Source organism: Phyllobates terribilis, unplaced genomic scaffold (assembly GCF_046119375.1).
Source record: "Phyllobates terribilis strain yellow unplaced genomic scaffold, ASM4611937v1 Scaffold_157__1_contigs__length_4398786, whole genome shotgun sequence".
Lineage (NCBI taxonomy): Eukaryota > Metazoa > Chordata > Amphibia > Anura > Dendrobatidae > Phyllobates > Phyllobates terribilis.
The window spans coordinates 2,422,247-2,443,203 of record NW_027362917.1 but is presented as its reverse complement, the minus strand read 5'-3'; the positions used below and the strand labels follow the sequence as shown (position 1 = coordinate 2,443,203).

The 20,957-nt window shown below is 46.1% G+C and overlaps 1 protein-coding gene across 1 annotated transcript in view; it reads left to right on the top strand.

Moving 5' to 3' along the window:
* The first annotated feature begins 1,684 nt into the window (after positions 1 to 1,684).
* Positions 1,685 to 20,957, top strand: part of LOC141207016 (uncharacterized) — a 72,911-nt gene continuing 53,638 nt past the window's right edge. The window contains exon 1 of the mRNA XM_073664368.1: positions 1,685 to 1,737. The gene's annotated coding sequence lies outside the window, so the exon portion shown is untranslated. The remainder of the gene's footprint in view (positions 1,738 to 20,957) is intronic.

Here is a 20,957-nt window from a genome sequence, read left to right as displayed (position 1 = left end):
TCCGTACGCCTCGTACACGTGCGGCTCCGCTCCTTACGCCTCGTACACGCACGGCTCCGCTCCGTACACCTCGTACACACGTGGCTCCGCTCCGTACACCTCGTACACGGCTCCGCTCCATACGCCTCGTACACGCGCAGCTCCGCTCCGTACACCTCATACATGTGCGGCTCCGCTCCTTACACCTCGTACATGTGTGGCTCCGCTCCTTACGCCTCGTACACGCGCGGCTCCGCTCCGTACGCCTCGTACACGTGCGGCTCCGCTCCTAACGCCTCGTACACGCACGGCTCCGCTCCGTACACCTCGTACACACGTGGCTCCGCTCCGAACACCTCGTACACGGCTCCGCTCCATACGCCTCGTACACGCTCCGCTCCATACGCCTCGTACACGCTCCGCTCCGCTCCGTACACCTCGTACATGTGTGGCTCCGCTCCTTACACCTCGTACATGTGTGGCTCCGCTCCTTACGCCTCGTACACACGCGGCTCTGCTCCGTACACCTCGTACACGCGCGGCTCCGCTCCTTACGCCTCGTACACACGCGGCTCTGCTCCGTACACCTCGTACACGCGCGGCTCCGCTCCTTACGCCTCGTACACGCGTGTCTCCGCTCCGTACGCCTCGTACATGTGCGGCTCCGCTCCTTACACCTCGTACATGTGTGGCTCCGCTCCGTACACGCGCGGCTCCGCTCCATACGCCTCGTACACGCGTGGCTCTGCTTCGTACGCCTCGTACATGTGCAGCTCCGCTGCTTACACCTCATGCACGCGCGGCTCTGCTCCGTACGCCTCGTACACACACGGCTCTGCTCCGTACACATCGTACACACACGGCTCCGCTCCGTACACCTCGTACACACACGGCTCTGCTCCGTACACCTCGTACACGTGCGGCTCCGCTCCGTACACCTCGTACACACGCAGCTCTGCTCCGTACGCCTCGTACACACACGGCTCTGCTCCGTACACATCGTACACACACGGCTCCGCTCCGTACACCTCGTACACACGCAGCTCTGCTCCGTACACCTCGTACACGCGCGGCTCCACTCCATACGCCTCGTACACACGCAGCTCTGCTCCGTACACCTCGTACACGCGCGGCTCCACTCCGTACACCTCGTACACGCGCGGCTCTGCTCCGTACACCTCGTACACACGCGGCTCTGCTCCGTACGCCTCGTACACACGCGGCTCTGCTCCGTACGCCTCGTACACACGCGGCTCTGCTCCGTACACCTCGTACACACGCGGCTCTGCTCCGTACACCTCGTACACACGCGGCTCTACTCCGTACACCTCGTACACACGCGGCTCCGCTCCGTACACCTCGTACACACGCGGCTCTGCTCCGTACACCTCGTACACACGCGGCTCTGCTCCGTACACCTCGTACACACGCGGCTCTACTCCGTACACCTCGTACACGCGCGGCTCCGCTCCGTACACCTAGTACACACGCGGCTCTGCTCCGTACACCTCGTACACACGCGGCTCTGCTCCGTACACCTCGTACACACACAGCTCTGCTACATCCACACTGTAAACCCCTCCTGACCCCACACATAAACTTCAGCTCATCCAGCACCATGACAACCAGCACAGCAGAGTCCTGCATCCACTGAGGCCCCTGATCATGTGACCCCTGACTCCTCCCCTCCTGTGACCTCATCACAGGTCCTGTGCGCACACAACAGCCATATATGTGGTGGCGGCTCTGCAGGTGGAGGTATGTGGAGACCCCATTACTGGGCGCAGGGGGCATTAACCCCTTCAGCACGGAGGCTCTTTTGGGGGTCTTGTGTTGCCCCTTTATAAGAATCTTAAGGTTTCTGTTCTGTTTCCTGTAATAGATACATACGACCCAACTATGGAGACAGGAAGGGAGGAAACGTATTGTTCTCAGAGTACAGGACCCCCACAGTGTAATGCCCCCATTATGCCCCTTCTGCAAGATGTATGATACCCCCACACAGTGTAATGCCCCCATTATGCCCCTTATGCAGGATGTATGATGCCCCCACACAGTGTAATGCCCCCATTATGCCCCTTATACAGGATGTATGATGCCCCCTACAGTGTAATGCCCCCATTATGCTCCTTATGCAGGATGTCTGATGCCCCCCACAGTGTAATGCCCCCATTATGCCCCTTATACAGGATGTATGATGCCCCCACACAGTGTAATGCCCCCATTATGCCCCTTATACAGTATGTATGATGCCCCCATTATGCCCCTTATGCAGGATGTATGATGCCCCCACACAGTGTAATGCCCCCATTATGCCCCTTATGCAGGATGTATGATGCCCCCACACAGTGTAATGCCCCCATTATGCCCCTTATGCAGGATGTATGATGCCCCCACACAGTGTAATGCCCCCATTATGCCCCTTATACAGGATGTATGATGCCCCCACACATTGTAATGCCCCCATTATGCCCTTTATGCAGAATGTATGATGTCCCCACAGTGTAATGCCCCCATTATACCCCTTATGCAGTATGTATGATGCCCCCACACAGTGTAATGCCTCTATTATGCCCCTTATGCAGTATGTATGATGCCCCCACACAGTGTAATGCCTCTATTATACCCCTTATGCAGGATGTATGATGCCCCCACACAGTGCAATGCCCCCATTATGCCCCTTATGCAGAATGTATGATGTCCCCACAGTGTAATGCCCCCATTATACCCCTTATGCCGGATGTATGATGCCCCACACAGTATAATGCCCCCATTATGCTCCTTATGCAGGATGTATGATGCCCCACACAGTGTAATGTTCCCATTATGCCCCTTATACAGTATGTATGATGCCCCCACACATTGTAATGCCCCCATTATGCCCTTTATGCAGAATGTATGATATCCCCACAGTGTAATGCCCCCATTATACCCCTTATGCAGTATGTATGATGCCCCCACACAGTGTAATGCCTCTATTATGCCCCTTATGCAGTATGTATGATGCCCCCACACAGTGTAATGCCTCTATTATACCCCTTATGCAGGATGTATGATGCCCCCACACAATGTAATGCCCCCATTATGCCCCTTATGCAGGATGTATGATGCCCCCACACAGTGTAATGCCCCCATTATGCCCCTTATACAGGATGTATGATGCCCCCACACATTGTAATGCCCCCATTATGCCCTTTATGCAGAATGTATGATGTCCCCACAGTGTAATGCCCCCATTATACCCCTTATGCAGTATGTATGATGCCCCCACACAGTGTAATGCCTCTATTATGCCCCTTATGCAGTATGTATGATGCCCCCACACAGTGTAATGCCTCTATTATACCCCTTATGCAGGATGTATGATGCCCCCACACAGTGCAATGCCCCCATTATGCCCCTTATGCAGAATGTATGATGTCCCCACAGTGTAATGCCCCCATTATACCCCTTATGCCGGATGTATGATGCCCCACACAGTATAATGCCCCCATTATGCTCCTTATGCAGGATGTATGATGCCCCACACAGTGTAATGTTCCCATTATGCCCCTTATACAGTATGTATGATGCCCCCACACATTGTAATGCCCCCATTATGCCCTTTATGCAGAATGTATGATATCCCCACAGTGTAATGCCCCCATTATACCCCTTATGCAATATGTATGATGCCCCCACACAGTGTAATGCCTCTATTATGCCCCTTATGCAGTATGTATGATGCCCCCACACAGTGTAATGCCTCTATTATCCCCTTATGCAGTATGTATGATGCCCCCACACAGTGTAATGCCCCCATTATGCCCCTTATGCAGGATGTATGATGCCCCCACACAGTGTAATGCCCCCATTATGCACCTTATGCAGGATGTATGATGCCCCCACACAGTGTAATGCCCCCATTATGCCCCTTATACAGGATGTATGATGCCCCCTACAGTGTAATGCCCCCATTATGCCCTTTATGCAGGATGTATGATGCCCCCACACAGTGTAATGCCCCCATTATGCACCTTATGCAGTATGTATGATGCCCCCACACAGTGTAATGCCCCCATTATGCCCCTTATGCAGGATGTATGATGCCCCCACACAGTGTAATGCCCCCATTATGCCCCTTATGCAGGATGTATGTTGCCCCCACACAGTGTAATGCCCCCATTATGCCCCTTATGCAGGATGTATGATGCCCCCACACATTGTAATGCCCCCATTATGCCCTTTATGCAGAATGTATGATGTCCGCACAGTGTAATGCCCCCATTATACCCCTTATGCAGTATGTATGATGCCCCCACACAGTGTAATGCCTCTATTATGCCCCTTATGCAGTATGTATGATGCCCCCACACAGTGTAATGCCTCTATTATACCCCTTATGCAGGATGTATGATGCCCCCACACAGTGTAATGCCCCCATTATGCCCCTTATGCAGGATGTATGATGCCCCCACACAGGTGCAATGCCCCCATTACGCCCCTTATGCAGAATGTATGATGTCCCCACAGTGTAATGCCCCCATTATACCCCTTATGCCGGATGTATGATGCCCCACACAGTGTAATGCCCCCATTATGCTCCTTACGCAGGATGTATGATGCCCCACACAGTGTAATGTTCCCATTATGCCCCTTATACAGTATGTATGATGCCCCCACACAGTGTAATGCCCCCATTATGCTCCTAATGCAGGATATAAGATGCCCCCCACACATTGTAATGCCCCCATTATGCCCTTTATGCAGAATGTATGATATCCCCACAGTGTAATGCCCCCATTATACCCCTTATGCAGTATGTATGATGCCCCCACACAGTGTAATGCCTCTATTATGCCCCTTATGCAGTATGTATGATGCCCCCACACAGTGTAATGCCTCTATTATCCCCTTATGCAGTATGTATGATGCCCCCACACAGTGTAATGCCCCCATTATGCCCCTTATGCAGGATGTATGATGCCCCCACACAGTGTAATGCCCCCATTATGCCCCTTATGCAGGATGTATGATGCCCCCACACAGTGTAATGCCCCCATTATGCCCCTTATACAGGATGTATGATGCCCCCTACAGTGTAATGCCCCCATTATGCCCCTTATGCAGGATGTATGATGCCCCCACACAGTGTAATGCCCCCATTATGCCCCTTATACAGTATGTATGATGCCCCCACACAGTGTAATGCCCCCATTATGCCCCTTATTCAGGATGTATGATGCCCCCACACAGTGTAATGCCCCCATTATGCCCCTTATGCAGGATGTATGATGCCCCCACACAGTGTAATGCCCCCATTATGCCCCTTATGCAGGATGTATGTTGCCCCCACACAGTGTAATGCCCCCATTATGCCCCTTATACAGGATGTATGATGCCCCCACACATTGTAATGCCCCCATTATGCCCTTTATGCAGAATGTATGATGTCCGCACAGTGTAATGCCCCCATTATACCCCTTATGCAGTATGTATGATGCCCCCACACAGTGTAATGCCTCTATTATGCCCCTTATGCAGTATGTATGATGCCCCCACACAGTGTAATGCCTCTATTATACCCCTTATGCAGGATGTATGATGCCCCCACACAGTGTAATGCCCCCATTATGCCCCTTATGCAGGATGTATGATGCCCCCACACAGTGCAATGCCCCCATTATGCCCCTTATGCAGGATGTATGATGCCCCCACACAGTGCAATGCCCCCATTAAGATAAGATAAGATAAGATATACTTTATTTATCCCGGAGGAAATTGCGGTATCACAGCAGCAGAACACAGATCTCGAACATGACACATATGATAACATAACATTTGGAATGCTTTAGACATTGCTTTTCAGACATTTGTTAAACACCCCCATAGCTGTTGGAACAAACGATCTCCTGTATTTTTCCTTTTTACACTTTAGTTGTATTAGGCGATTGCTGAATGTGCTCTTCTGTTTCGCCAACAGTTCATAAAGCGGGTGTGTGTTGTTGCCCATTATAGCTCTGCACTTCTTCTTAATCCTATCCTCTACCACCTCTTCAAAAGTCCCAAGCTGTAGGCCCACCGTCGCGCTAGCCTTCTTTATAAGTTTGTTGAGCTTGTTGGCGTCAGCAACACGCACACTGTTACCCCAGCATTATGCCCCTTATGCAGAATGTATGATGTCCCCACAGTGTAATGCCCCCATTATACCCCTTATGCCGGATGTATGATGCCCCACACAGTGTAATGCCCCCATTATGCTCCTTATGCAGGATGTATGATGCCCCCTACAGTGTAATGCCCCCATTATGCCCCTTATGCAGAATGTATGATGTCCCCACAGTGTAATGCCCCCATTATACCCCTTATGCCGGATGTATGATGCCCCACACAGTGTAATGCCCCCATTATGCTCCTTATGCAGGATGTATGATGCCCCACACAGTGTAATGCCCCCATTATGCCCCTTATACAGTATGTATGATGCCCCCACACAGTGTAATGCCCCCATTATGCTCCTAATGCAGGATATAAGATGCCCCCCACACATTGTAATGCCCCCATTATGCCCTTTATGCAGAATGTATGATATCCCCACAGTGTAATGCCCCCATTATACCCCTTATGCAGTATGTATGATGCCCCCACACAGTGTAATGCCTCTATTATGCCCCTTATGCAGTATGTATGATGCCCCCACACAGTGTAATGTTCTATTATCCCCTTATGCAGTATGTATGATGCCCCCACACAGTGTAATGCCCCCATTATGCCCCTTATGCTGGATGTATGATGCCCCCACACAGTGTAATGCCCCCATTATGCCCCTTATGCAGGATGTATGTTGCCCCCACACAGTGTAATGCCCCCATTATGCCCCTTATACAGGATGTATGATGCCCCCACACAGTGTAATGCCCCCATTATGCCCCTTATACAGGATGTATGATACCCCCACACAGTGTAATGCCCCCATTATGCCCCTTATGCAGGATGTATGATGCCACCACACAGTGTAATGCCCCCATTATGCCCCTTATGCAGGATGTATGATGCCACCACACAGTGTAATGCCCCCATTATGCCCCTTATGCAGTATGTATGATGCCCCCCACACAGTGTAATGCCCCCATTATGCCCCTAATACATTATGTATGATGCCCCCACACAGTGTAATGCCCCCATTATGCCCCTTATGCAGTATGTATGATTCCCCCACACAGTGTAATGCCCCCATTACGCCCATTATGCACGATGTACGATTCCCCCATTATGACCCTAATACATTATGTATGATGCCCCCACACAGTGTAATGCCCCCATTATGCCCCTTATGCAGGATGTATGATGCCCCCCACACAGTGTGATGCTCCCATTATGCCCCTTATGCAGGATGTATGATGCCCCCACACAGTGTAATGCCCCCATTATGCCCCTTATGCTGTATGTATGATGCCCCCACACAGTGTAATACCCCCATTTTGCCCCTTATACAGGATGTGTAATGCCCCCATTATGCCCCTTATACAGGATGTGTAATGCCCCCATTATGCCCCTTATGCAGTATGTATGATGCCCCCACACAGTGTAATACCCCCATTATGCCCCTTATACAGGATGTATTATGCCCCCACACAGTGTAATGCCCCCATTATGCCCCTTATACAGGATGTATGATGCCCCCACACAGTGTAATGCCCCCATTATGCCCCTTATGCTGTATGTATGATGCCCCCACACAGTGTAATGCCCCCATTATGCCCCTAATACATTATGTATGATGCCTCCACACAGTGTAATGCCCCCATTATGCCCCTTATGCTGTATGTATGATGCCCCCACACAGTGTAATGCCCCCATTATGCCCCTAATACATTATGTATGATGCCTCCACACAGTGTAATGCCCCCATTATGCCCCTTAAGCAGTATGTATGATTCCCCCACACAGTGTAATGCCCCCATTACGCCCATTATGCTGGATGTACGATTCCCCCATTATGCCCCTTATGCAGGATGTATGATGCCCTCACACAGTGTAATGCCCCCATTATCCCCCTTATGCAGTATGTATGTTGCCCCCACACAGTGTAATGCCCCCATTATGCCCCTTATACAGGATGTATGATGCCCCCACACATTGTAATGCCCCCATTATGCCCTTTATGCAGAATGTATGATGTCCGCACAGTGTAATGCCCCCATTATACCCCTTATGCAGTATGTATGATGCCCCCACAGTGTAATGCCTCTATTATGCCCCTTATGCAGTATGTATGATGCCCCCACACAGTGTAATGCCTCTATTATACCCCTTATGCAGGATGTATGATGCCCCCACACAGTGTAATGCCCCCATTATGCCCCTTATGCAGAATGTATGATGTCCCCACAGTGTAATGCCCCCATTATACCCCTTATGCCGGATGTATGATGCCCCACACAGTGTAATGCCCCCATTATGCTCCTTACGCAGGATGTATGATGCCCCACACAGTGTAATGTTCCCATTATGCCCCTTATACAGTATGTATGATGCCCCCACACAGTGTAATGCCCCCATTATGCTCCTAATGCAGGATATAAGATGCCCCCCACACATTGTAATGCCCCCATTATGCCCTTTATGCAGAATGTATGATATCCCCACAGTGTAATGCCCCCATTATACCCCTTATGCAGTATGTATGATGCCCCCACACAGTGTAATGCCTTTATTATGCCCCTTATGCAGTATGTATGATGCCCCCACACAGTGTAATGCCTCTATTATCCCCTTATGCAGTATGTATGATGCCCCCACACAGTGTAATGCCCCCATTATGCCCCTTATGCAGGATGTATGATGCCCCCACACAGTGTAATGCCCCCATTATGCCCCTTATGCAGGATGTATGATGCCCCCACACAGTGTAATGCCCCCATTATGCCCCTTATACAGTATGTATGATGCCCCCTACAGTGTAATGCCCCCATTATGCCCCTTATGCAGGATGTATGATGCCCCCACACAGTGTAATGCCCCCATTATGCCCCTTATACAGTATGTATGATGCCCCCACACAGTGTAATGCCCCCATTATGCCCCTTATGCAGGATGTATGATGCCCCCACACAGTGTAATGCCCCCATTATGCCCCTTATGCAGGATGTATGTTGCCCCCACACAGTGTAATGCCCCCATTATGCCCCTTATGCAGGATGTATGTTGCCCCCACACAGAGTAATGCCCCCATTATGCCCCTTATACAGGATGTATGATGCCCCCACACATTGTAATGCCCCCATTATGCCCTTTATGCAGAATGTATGATGTCCGCACAGTGTAATGCCCCCATTATACCCCTTATGCAGTATGTATGATGCCCCCACACAGTGTAATGCCTCTATTATGCCCCTTATGCAGTATGTATGATGCCCCCACACAGTGTAATGCCTCTATTATACCCCTTATGCAGGATGTATGATGCCCCCACACAGTGTAATGCCCCCATTATGCCCCTTATGCAGGATGTATGATGCCCCCACACAGTGCAATGCCCCCATTATGCTCCTTATGCAGGATGTATGATGCCCCCACACAGTGCAATGCCCCCATTATGCCCCTTATGCAGAATGTATGATGTCCCCACAGTGTAATGCCCCCATTATACCCCTTATGCCGGATGTATGATGCCCCACACAGTATAATGCCCCCATTATGCTCCTTATGCAGGATGTATGATGCCCCACACAGTGTAATGTTCCCATTATGCCCCTTATACAGTATGTATGATGCCCCCACACAGTGTAATGCCCCCATTATGCTCCTAATGCAGGATATAAGATGCCCCCCACACATTGTAATGCCCCCATTATACCCCTTATGCAGTATGTATGATGCCCCCACACAGTGTAATGCCTCTATTATGCCCCTTATGCAGTATGTATGATGCCCCCACACAGTGTAATGCCTCTATTATCCCCTTATGCAGTATGTATGATGCCCCCACACAGTGTAATGCCCCCATTATGCCCCTTATGCAGGATGTATGATGCCCCCACACAGTGTAATGCCCCCATTATGCCCCTTATGCAGGATGTATGTTGCCCCCACACAGTGTAATGCCCCCATTATGCCCCTTATACAGGATGTATGATGCCCCCACACAGTGTAATGCCCCCATTATGCCCCTTATGCAGGATGTATGATGCCACCACACAGTGTAATGCCCCCATTATGCCCCTTATGCAGTATGTATGATGCCCCCACACAGTGTAATGCCCCCATTATGCCCCTTATGCAGTATGTATGATGCCCCCACACAGTGTAATGCCCCCATTATGCCCCTAATACATTATGTATTATGCCCCCACACAGTGTAATGCCCCCATTATGCCCCTTATGCAGTATGTATGATTCCCCCACACAGTGTAATGCCCCCATTACGCCCATTATGCACGATGTACGATTCCCCCATTATGACCCTAATACATTATGTATGATGCCCCCACACAGTGTAATGCCCCCATTATGCCCCTTATGCAGGATGTATGATGCCCCCCACACAGTGTGATGCCCCCATTATGCCCCTTATGCAGGATGTATGATGCCCCCACACAGTGTAATGCCCCCATTATGCCCCTTATGCTGTATGTATGATGCCCCCACACAGTGTAATACCCCCATTTTGCCCCTTATACAGGATGTGTAATGCCCCCATTATGCCCCTTATACAGGATGTGTAATGCCCCCATTATGCCCCTTATGCAGTATGTATGATGCCCCCACACAGTGTAATACCCCCATTATGCCCCTTATACAGGATGTATTATGCCCCCACACAGTGTAATGCCCCCATTATGCCCCTTATACAGGATGTATGATGCCCCCACACAGTGTAATGCCCCCATTATGCCCCTTATGCTGTATGTATGATGCCCCCACACAGTGTAATGCCCCCATTATGCCCCTTATGCAGTATGTATGATGCCCCCCACACAGTGTAATGCCCCCATTATGCCCCTAATACATTATGTATGATGCCTCCACACAGTGTAATGCCCCCATTATGCCCCTTATGCAGTATGTATGATTCCCCCACACAGTGTAATGCCCCCATTACGCCCATTATGCTGGATGTACGATTCCCCCATTATGCCCCTTTTGCAGGATGTATGATGCCCTCACACAGTGTAATGCCCCCATTATCCCCCTTATGCAGTATGTATGATGCCCCCATTATGCCCCTTGTGCAGGATGTATGATGCCCCCACACAGTGTAATGCCCCCATTATGCCCCTTATGCAGGATGTATGATGCCCCCACACAGTGCAATGCCCCCATTATGCCCCTTATGCAGAATGTATGATGTCCCCACAGTGTAATGCCCCCATTATACCCCTTATGCAGGATGTATGATGCCCCACACAGTGTAATGCCCCCATTATGCTCCTTATGCAGGATGTATGATGCCCCACACAGTGTAATGTTCCCATTGTGCCCCTTATACAGTATGTATGATGCCCCCACACAGTGTAATGCCCCTTATGCAGTATGTATGATTCCCCCACACAGTGTAATGCCCCCATTATGCTCCTAATGCAGGATATAAGATGCCCCCCACACATTGTAATGCCCCCATTATGCCCTTTATGCAGTATGTATGATGCCCCCACACAGTGTAATGTTCCCATTATGCCCCTTATACAGTATGTATGATGCCCCCCCACACAGTGTAATGCCCCCATTATGCCCCTTATGCAGTATGCATGATGCCCCCCCACACAGTGTAATGCCCCCATTATGCCCCTTAGGCAGGGCGGCTCCATGCTGTGTTCTTCAGACAAGGTACATTAAATAAACAGTGAGCTGACATCTCTCTCCATTTTCTCATTATATGCATGTTTTCCTTATAGTGACAAATATTTATTTTTGCTAAAACTGATATTTTCACTTTAAAACTTTTTTTAAACCTTTTTTATAAACTTTTTAAAATAATTCTCATTAGTGCGATGATACAACACCGAAGCCTTTGATTGCTCAGGTGATGCACTATACTACTGTAGTGCCGTGTATTATCACTGCCTGTCAGTGTAATACTAACTGCCCCATACACATGAGATAAGTGTTGGCTGAAGGATCATTTGGCAGATGGCTATCTCTCCAGACTCCCCCATACACAAATATTCCAGCTTTCCTGTGGTTTGTATGACTGACTGCATCTGTAGGGAGGTCCCCAAATACATTATATAGTCGACCAAAATCAGTGCTTCCATGTAACTTTAGTCTAATGTTTATGGAGGCGTTAAAAAGTAAGTTATGGAACTCTGCCTCTGGCCCGGCCTAATAGACTTTTGTACATTACAGGCCCAGTACTTGGGGGAGGAGGGCATTCAGCTGAACTCTGTCACACCTTCTTAGATGCCTTGTTTGCTTTTTGCAGGAGCAAGTGGTTAAACTGCCAGGGATTTTATTGCAGCCGCACCTGTGCCATCCCTGAGGTGTACATCTATGTTCTGGTGCCCAAAAGAGTTCATAACATGTTAAAAAAATTACAAAATGTGTCTTCTACTTTTTGGATGTTTTTTTCTTTTTACAAGAATTGTTGGTGCAAATTTTCTTTTGAAACCTTTTAATATCTGCTTTTTTTCTGTTTTTTTTCTTGTATTATAAGAAAGCCTAAGGCTAGAAATAGAACCCATAATACACTGTACATGTAGACTTTAGTATCAAATAATTTCTGTCCGCGGCATTTGTGCAAACAAAACAGCTCTTATAAAAGCCTCAAACTTCTGTGTGTGAATCAGACATGAGATCTAACTTGATAGAAGATTACAGTCTGGGGAAGACGGGAAATATTCATACAGACGGCCAGTGGAGATGTAGTCAGTGACGGACTGTCTCCAAATATGGTTTTAGATCCGTAGTAGAAGATGTTGCCTCATCATGAATTAGTTATTTCTCATGTCACGTGAAATAAATATCTCCTGCATTATTGCTAATGCCAATTCCAGTGACGGAAAATGAGACGAGAATTATGGAAGGTGAGTCTATGAGAAACATATTCAGCTGCAGACTTCGAGGAAGAAATCTCTTGTTGTCTGTGGCCTAAAATATATAGGTTTTATTACTAGATGTAAAGAAAAAACTAAAAAATAATAAATCTCCTCATATGTTTCCCTTATTATCTCCAGTAATTGTATTATTATACAGGATTTTTATGATGTTACATCGGCTCATCTTCTTCTCGTTCAGGTGTCTACAATACCGGATCCTCTCAGTGAAGATCGTCTATATAAGAAAATTTTTCTGATTTACCTATCAAAGATGGATATAGACAGGGACAAGATGGTGGAGAGGATATTACACCTCACCCTAGAGATCCTCTTCCGGCTTACTGGAGACGTGAGAGATTCTGATGACGTCACATTACATCATTCTTATCTATGGGAATAACAGATGAACAGAACTGGAGAGGTGAGGACTCTGGAAATGTCTGTAGTGAGATTTATTAATGTGTCTCTCCATAACCAGAGATTAATCACGGGGCCTCCACCTCACCCCCTGATACATGAGGACATCAATGACCAGATCCTAGAACTCACCTACAAGATGATTGAGCTGCTGACTGGAGAGGTGACACTGCTGGGAATGCTGGGACATTATACAGTAACACTATGAAGGGATCGGGGAGATGACGGTATCATTGTATGTGTCAGGTTCCTATAAGGTGTCAGGATGTCGCTGTCTATTTCTCCATGGAGGAGTGGGAGTATTTAGAAGGACACAAAGATGTGTACAAGGACGTCATGATGGAGGTTCCCCAGCCCCTCACATCACCAGGTAATAGACAGGACTAAATACACATGGCCTATAATTATCTGTATGGAAAGAATGAATTCAGTCCCTGTATGTGTTTCCTCCAGATCTATCCAGTAAGAGGACAACACCAGAGAGATGTCCCCGTCCTCTTCTTCCACAGGACTGTAAACAAGAAGATCCCAATGCTCCTCAGGATCATCAGGTAGGTGGAGAGAAGGTGTCATGAGATCTCCCCTATGATGTGTAGACGGCTGTGAAGGTCTTGTGCTCAGTCTTGTTTTATCCACCAGGGTTATATAGTTTATACTTGTGTAATGAGAACGGTGGAGATGGCAGGATTAGAGCTGATCATAGATGGGACTTCTCCATCTGTCTGTGAGTTTTACAATATTTGTTTCAGGGTGAAGATCTGACCCATATTAATACTACAGAAACATATATGAGGGGTGATGAGCGGTGTAAAGAGGAGATTCCTACATATGACTACCCAGGTGAGTAGTAACCACTAAATGCAGAGATGTCACAGATTCTTCTCTGTCACCGGCTGTGGCTGCTTTATCAGTCGTGTAGTCCGGCCGTATCACAGTCGTGTGATCACCATTTTGCCGCTAGACCTCAACATTCTCCTCCATCCAAAAATATTCAATTTACTTTGTGTAATTGTGAAAGCCCTTTTCTATAGAACTTACAACCTGGAGGATCCACCTGCCCCCTGGGATTAGAAGACGCTGACCGTTACCTGCCCCAATCTGTAAACTACAAAGCCAAATGACAGCGTACGTAGAAAGTGCTGACAAGTGAGAAAATCACTTGAAGAAATGTTCTGATGGGTCTGTAAGAGAAAGCGGAGGGTAATGATGCTGTTGGCTTCCTAGATCCCTGATATCTTATTGGATGAATCTACCTTCTCTCCCTTCTGTGCTGCTGAATATTACCTGCTGTTACCTGCTATTCTGTGGAGTGAGATGGGAAGAAGAATAATCAGGTAGCCGGATCAGAACCAAGAGGGCAGAGAAAATACAAAATCAGAAGACACGAGAGTAGTCAGTAAACTGGCCGAGGTCACAACCGGAAACAAATACACAAGCCTTGAGCTGAGCACAGAGGACTGGACCAGAGGAGAACAAGGCTGGATCTGGCAGCTTCCGGCAATATGCTTCCAGCTTTAATAGGCTTCGGTGCTTTCCATATGGCTGAAACAGGGAGCAGATTACTCCAGCTGGACAGCACACACACCCATACTGCCAGACTGGATGGTACTACCGGTCCCAGGCTCCCTAATCTTGGTGGCTGGACAGAGCCTGCGCCTTTTACTCCATATTTGGGAGGCAGAATGAACAAACAGCTGAACACGACGCTCTACTGGTTCATCCTATGAGGTTTTCTATTAGATGGTCATTGTCCTGGTGAATAAGTGATTTTTTTTTATATAACTTGCCTTTATTTACAGACAGTTTAAGTAGAAATGTTCAAAAATATAAAATTCAAGTGTTTTTTATTAAAAAATAATAATTGGTTTTATTCTTGGCAGATAACTGTACCAGGAGATCAGAGGGACAGCTGACATCTTCAATTTTCAAATCAGACGGTTTTCAGATCCCACAGGATATAATTGAAGTGAATGACATTTCCCCAGATATACCATCATCCCTTCACAGCAAAGATCTGTCATCTGATCCTATGAAACAGGTCCTGTCTTCTGATTCATTACCGACTACTAAGGAAAATCAAAGTCACAAAATAAGCATTAAAAAACAAACTGCTCCTCATGCAAAGAAGCCATTTTCACATTCAGAATATACAAATAGTTTTCCTCTCAAAAAGTCTGTTCTTAAACATCAAAAAATTCACACAGCGAAGAATAGATTTTCTTGCTCCAAGTGTGGGAGATGTTTTAACAACATTTGATTTCTGATTAGGCACCAGAGAACTCACACAGGAGAGAAACCATTTTCCTGTTCAGAATGTGGGAAATGTTATACAGAGAAATCAACTCTTATTGCACATCAGAGAACCCACACAGCAGAGAAGCCATTTTCATGTTCAGAATGTGGGAAATGTTTTACAGAGAAATCAACTCTTATTGCACATCAGAGAACTCACACAGGGGAGAAGCCATTTTCATGTTCAGATTGTGGGAAATGTTTTGTACAGAAATCATATCTTAATATACATCAGAGAACTCACACAGGGGAGAAGCCATTTTCATGTTCAGAATGTGTGAAATATTTTACAGAGAAATCAACTCTTATTGCTCATCAGAGAACTCACACAGGGGAGAAGACATTTTCTTGTTCAGAATGTGGGAAGTGTTTTGCAAAGAAATCAACTCTTATCACTCATCAGAGAACTCACACAGGGGCGAAGCCTTTTTCCTGTTCAGATTGTGGGAAATGTTTTGTACAGAAATCGTATCTTAATATACATCAGAGAACTCACACAGGGGAGAAGCCATTTTCATGTTCAGAATGTGTGAAATATTTTACAGAGAAATCAACTCTTATTGCACATCAGAGAACTCACACAGGGGAGAAGCCTTTTTCCTGTTCAGATTGTGGGAAATGTTTTGTACAGAAATCGTATCTTAATATACATCAGAGAACTCACACAGGGGAGAAGCCATTTTCATGTTCAGAATGTGTGAAATATTTTACAGAGAAATCAACTCTTATTGCACATCAGAGAACTCACACAGGGGAGAAGCCTTTTCCATGTTCAGAATGTGGAAAATGTTTTACAGAGAAATCAACTCTTATCAACCATCAGAGAACTCACACAGGAGAGAAGCCATTTTCATGTTCAGAATGTGGGAAATGTTTTACAGCGATATCAACTCTTATCAAACATCACAAAACTCACACAGTGTAGAAGCCTTTTACATGTTCAGAATGTGGGAAATGTTTTACAGAGAAATCAACTCTTATCAAACATCACAAAACTCACACAGGGGAGAAGCCTTTTCCATGTTCAGAATATGGAAAATATTTTAACCAGAAATCTGATTTTGATAAGCACCAGAGAAGCAACACAGGGGAGAAGCCTTGTTCATGTTCAGATTGTGGGAAATGTTTTGTACAGAAATCACATCTTAATAAACATCAGAGAATTCGCACAGGGTAGAAGCCTTTTTCATGTTCAAAATGTGGGAAATGTTTTATCCAAAAGCACATCTTGATAACCACCGGAGAACCCACACAGGGGAGAATGCCACAACTACACCCAACTAGTCTCTGTACAGACAAGAAAGGCCCTAGCTGCCCAACTAAAAACACCACCACAGACCTAACTCCTTAATAAGCCGTTGAGGAGTTTCTCGTACCTCCTGAGGAACCAGAGGGGAGGCTGCAACACACTGTCAACAAGGGGAAAGAAAAGTATGAAGTAAATTACGAAAACCTTGAATGAGAAACAAAAACACATTCATATAGGGCAAAGAAGGCAAGCTAAGGAGAACAAAAAATAGAAGGAACAAGTATAATCTCTCAAAAACCTAACATTATTAGAATGAAAAGGTACTGGGAGGGAAAGCAAACTGACCGGGAGGATAATTTCACCTTTGTGGTGAAACTTACAAAATTCATCCTCATCCGCTGTATATGTAAAACCTGTCCATTTATAATGACCACGGACAAGATAAAGATCCCAACTTACGCCAGGACCACAATATCCCAGGTACTTTCAGCTTCATCACATCTAATGTACTTAATTATATGTACCAAATGTCCAACTGGGGGTCTGTATGTAGGGGAGACAGGGCAAAAACTTAGAACAAGGATGAATTCTCATCGCCACACAAAAAAAGACAAAAAGAATATGTCTGATGAAGAGACCTGAGTAGTCTCGAAAGCTTACTGACTAATGGCTAACTGAAAAGATGGCATCAAAAACTGAGGACTCTCAAACTGTAATATTTGTCTCCATACAGCAATTGTAAGATCTCTCCACAGGTGTTCAATGGGATTTAGATCCAGACTCCTTGCTGGTCAGAACTCTCCAGCACTTTGTTTCCATCCATTTTCTGGGGGCTTCTTGAAGTATGTTTGGGGTCATTGTCATGCTGGAAGACCCATGACCTAGGACGCAAACCCAGCTTTCTGACACTAGGCACTACATTGTGACCCAAAATCCTTTGCTAATCTTCAGATTTCATGATGTCTTGCACACAGTCAAGGCACCTAGTGCCAGAGGCAGCGAACCAACCCCAAAACACCTTTGAACCTCCACCATATTTGACTGTATGGGTTGTAAATTTATTGATTATGCTGCGTACCTTGGACAAAGGAACATGCGGATCCCTAAAGATGGACTTATAACCTTGAAATTGTTGATATTTTTCAACAATTTTGGTTCTCAAGTCCTCAGACAGTTCTCCTTTTTCTGTTTTCTCCATGCTTAGTGTGGCACACATATGCACACAATGCAAAGATTGAATCAACTTCTCCCTTTTTTATCTAGTTTTAGTTGTGATTTTCATATTGCCCACACCTGTTACTTGCCACAATTGCGTGTGAACAAGCTTCACATGCTTGAAACAAAGTTGTTTACCTACAATTTTTTCCGGCCTATTTTGTGTGAAATTATGTTCAATTTGCCTTATTTTCTCTGTTTTCTTGTGTTCCAATACACGCAAAGGAAATAAACGTGTATAACAAAACATGTAATTGCAATAATTTTCTGGGAGAATTACTTCATTTTCTGGAACAATTTCAAGGGATCCAACACTTTTCACCATGACTTGTTTTTGTTGCCTTTTTAATTTGTTGCAGCATTTCCTCCTCTACGTGTTCAGCTATATTAGGAGGCTTGTAGCAAACTCCAATTAGCAGCTTTCCATTATTGCCATGTCCATGTACATTTACCCAGACTGATTCTACATCAGGAATGTAAAACTCAAAACATGCAGAGGGCCAAAATGAAAAACTTTGACAAAGTCGTGGGCCAACCAGTATACAGTATAATGGGCCCCACCTGCTCCTCCATACATAAGAAACAAGAGGAAAAAACTTCAAGTCAGAGTCCCATATAATAGTGAAAAAATTACAAAATGTTATTAATTATAATTTATACAGGAAAAAATATGAATCGCAGAAACAGAGACAGTTAATAGTAAAACAATGGAGGAGCACTAATGAGGAGCATGAGACAAATTAACATGATTCTTTTCTGATGTAAATACATAATTGGGCTGCCAAAAATAAGAATATATTGTTAAAATGCAGTGAAGCATTCAATAAAAGTGCAGGTGCTTGTGAGGTAGGTCAGAAGTAGTTGCTATATAAGAGGTTAGTCATACCGCTGTCTATATATAGGTACTAATATAGATAGCTCATACCGGGGACAGCAGATCTTTATAAGTGGTATCAGTGCCCTGACTCTTAGGCTACAGGGTAAAAGTTTATCCTAATACATATTAAAGCCTAGAAAATGCACCTAAGTAGGAAAAAAGATTAAAGAACGGCAGCAAAAAGAGTGTAGCATGAATCCTATAGAATACTTACAGCCACAGTGGATGTGAACGCGCCCCTCAATTGCGCTCACCCTGATGCGCGTTTCGGCACGGCTGTCTTCGTCAGGAGGTGGCGTCAATAAAGGTGGGTAAGGTTTAAAAAGGGCCCTTGAGCTAATAGAAAAGGGGGGGTGTAGTCTCTCTGCCAATGGGTGTGGGTAGGGCGTGGCATGACACATGGCAATCACCGCTACACCGCCGCATCCATGGCAACCGCGTCATATGATCCATCACGCCGCAAGCACGTGGGGAACCACATGATCACGCGTCATGGAGCACAGATTGATACGACCAGCGAGGACACCACAGAGAACAGTGAAGCCATGCGTACCGCCCAGTCCACAGACATATAGTCAAATACAACCGGAGAGAAAAAGAAACAAGCATAATGGGGTAAACTGTCAATAATAGCATAGCCCAAATGTATATATGTATCTAAGGGGTATAGGCGATAGCCAGTTCTGTATAAGTCAGAGAAGTTAATTGGCCATGACAAAACAAAGTATATAAGAAAAGCATGAAGTATAACACGATTATATGAGATCATAGTATAAATGCATAATAAGATATAAGAAAATATCTCTCAAAATATCGATCTATAAATGCGAAATATATACAATAATAACTGGACAAAATGCGCACACAGGAAAAAAGTTACAGATCTTGAGAGACAATACAGTGCCAGCAATTATGTCCATGTTATCCAATAGCAGAATGGAAGTCCTCAACGTCATTGACAGATAGAAATTATTAACTACTACCCAACCATACTAGATAAAAAGGTAACACAAATAAAATAGCTAAAACAATGTGGATATAGGTGATCAAAGTCCAAATCCATCGGCTCTCTTTCTGGGCTAATAGTTGGCTCACTCGACCTTCCCTAATATTAGTGGTGATCATGTCAATACCCCGAACTTTAAGTTTAGATGCGTCACACTTATGGTGTATTCTAAAATGCTTGGGAATAGTTTTAACGTAGAAATATCCGTTTCATTTACCGCCGCTTCAATACCTAGGACGTGTTCACGTGTTCTTGTCTTAAGTTATCTAGTTGTGAGCCTTCCATAGATTTTAGGACAGCGGCATGTCGCATAATAGACCACCGCTTTAGAGGTACAAGTTATCAGTTTGGTGATGTAATAGGTCCTAGAGCCCTGGGAATCTGTGAAAGAGTTAGCATGTTCGACATTAGGACACACCACAGATCTACCACATGGTACACATCTATTTACTGGAGGTGGTCTTTTAAAAAAATTAGGGGGAGTGGTAGGATAATAGTGGCTTCTCATAAGATGATCACAGAGATTTTTTGCCTTTCTGAAGGTGATTTGCTATCTCTCTGGTAGATATTTTGCCAATATGGGGTCAGCCATTAAGATGGGCCATGATTTGTTAAGACAGTCACGTAGTTCTGTAGCTTTAGAGTGGAATGTTGTAATGAACCGCAACTAGTAATGAGCCAGCATGCTCGCAACTGCTCGGCGCTCGCCCGAGCATCTCACTGCTCGCCCGAGCTTCTCACTGCTCGCAACTGCTTGCCCGAGCATCTCACTGCTCTCAACTGCTCGGCGCTCGCCCGAGCATCTCACTGCTCGCAACTGCTCGGCGCTCGCCGAGTATTTCCGGGGTTGCTCGGTGGGAGCTCGGGTCCCCTCCCTGCATGTTTGGCGCTCTTTAGAGTGCCAGT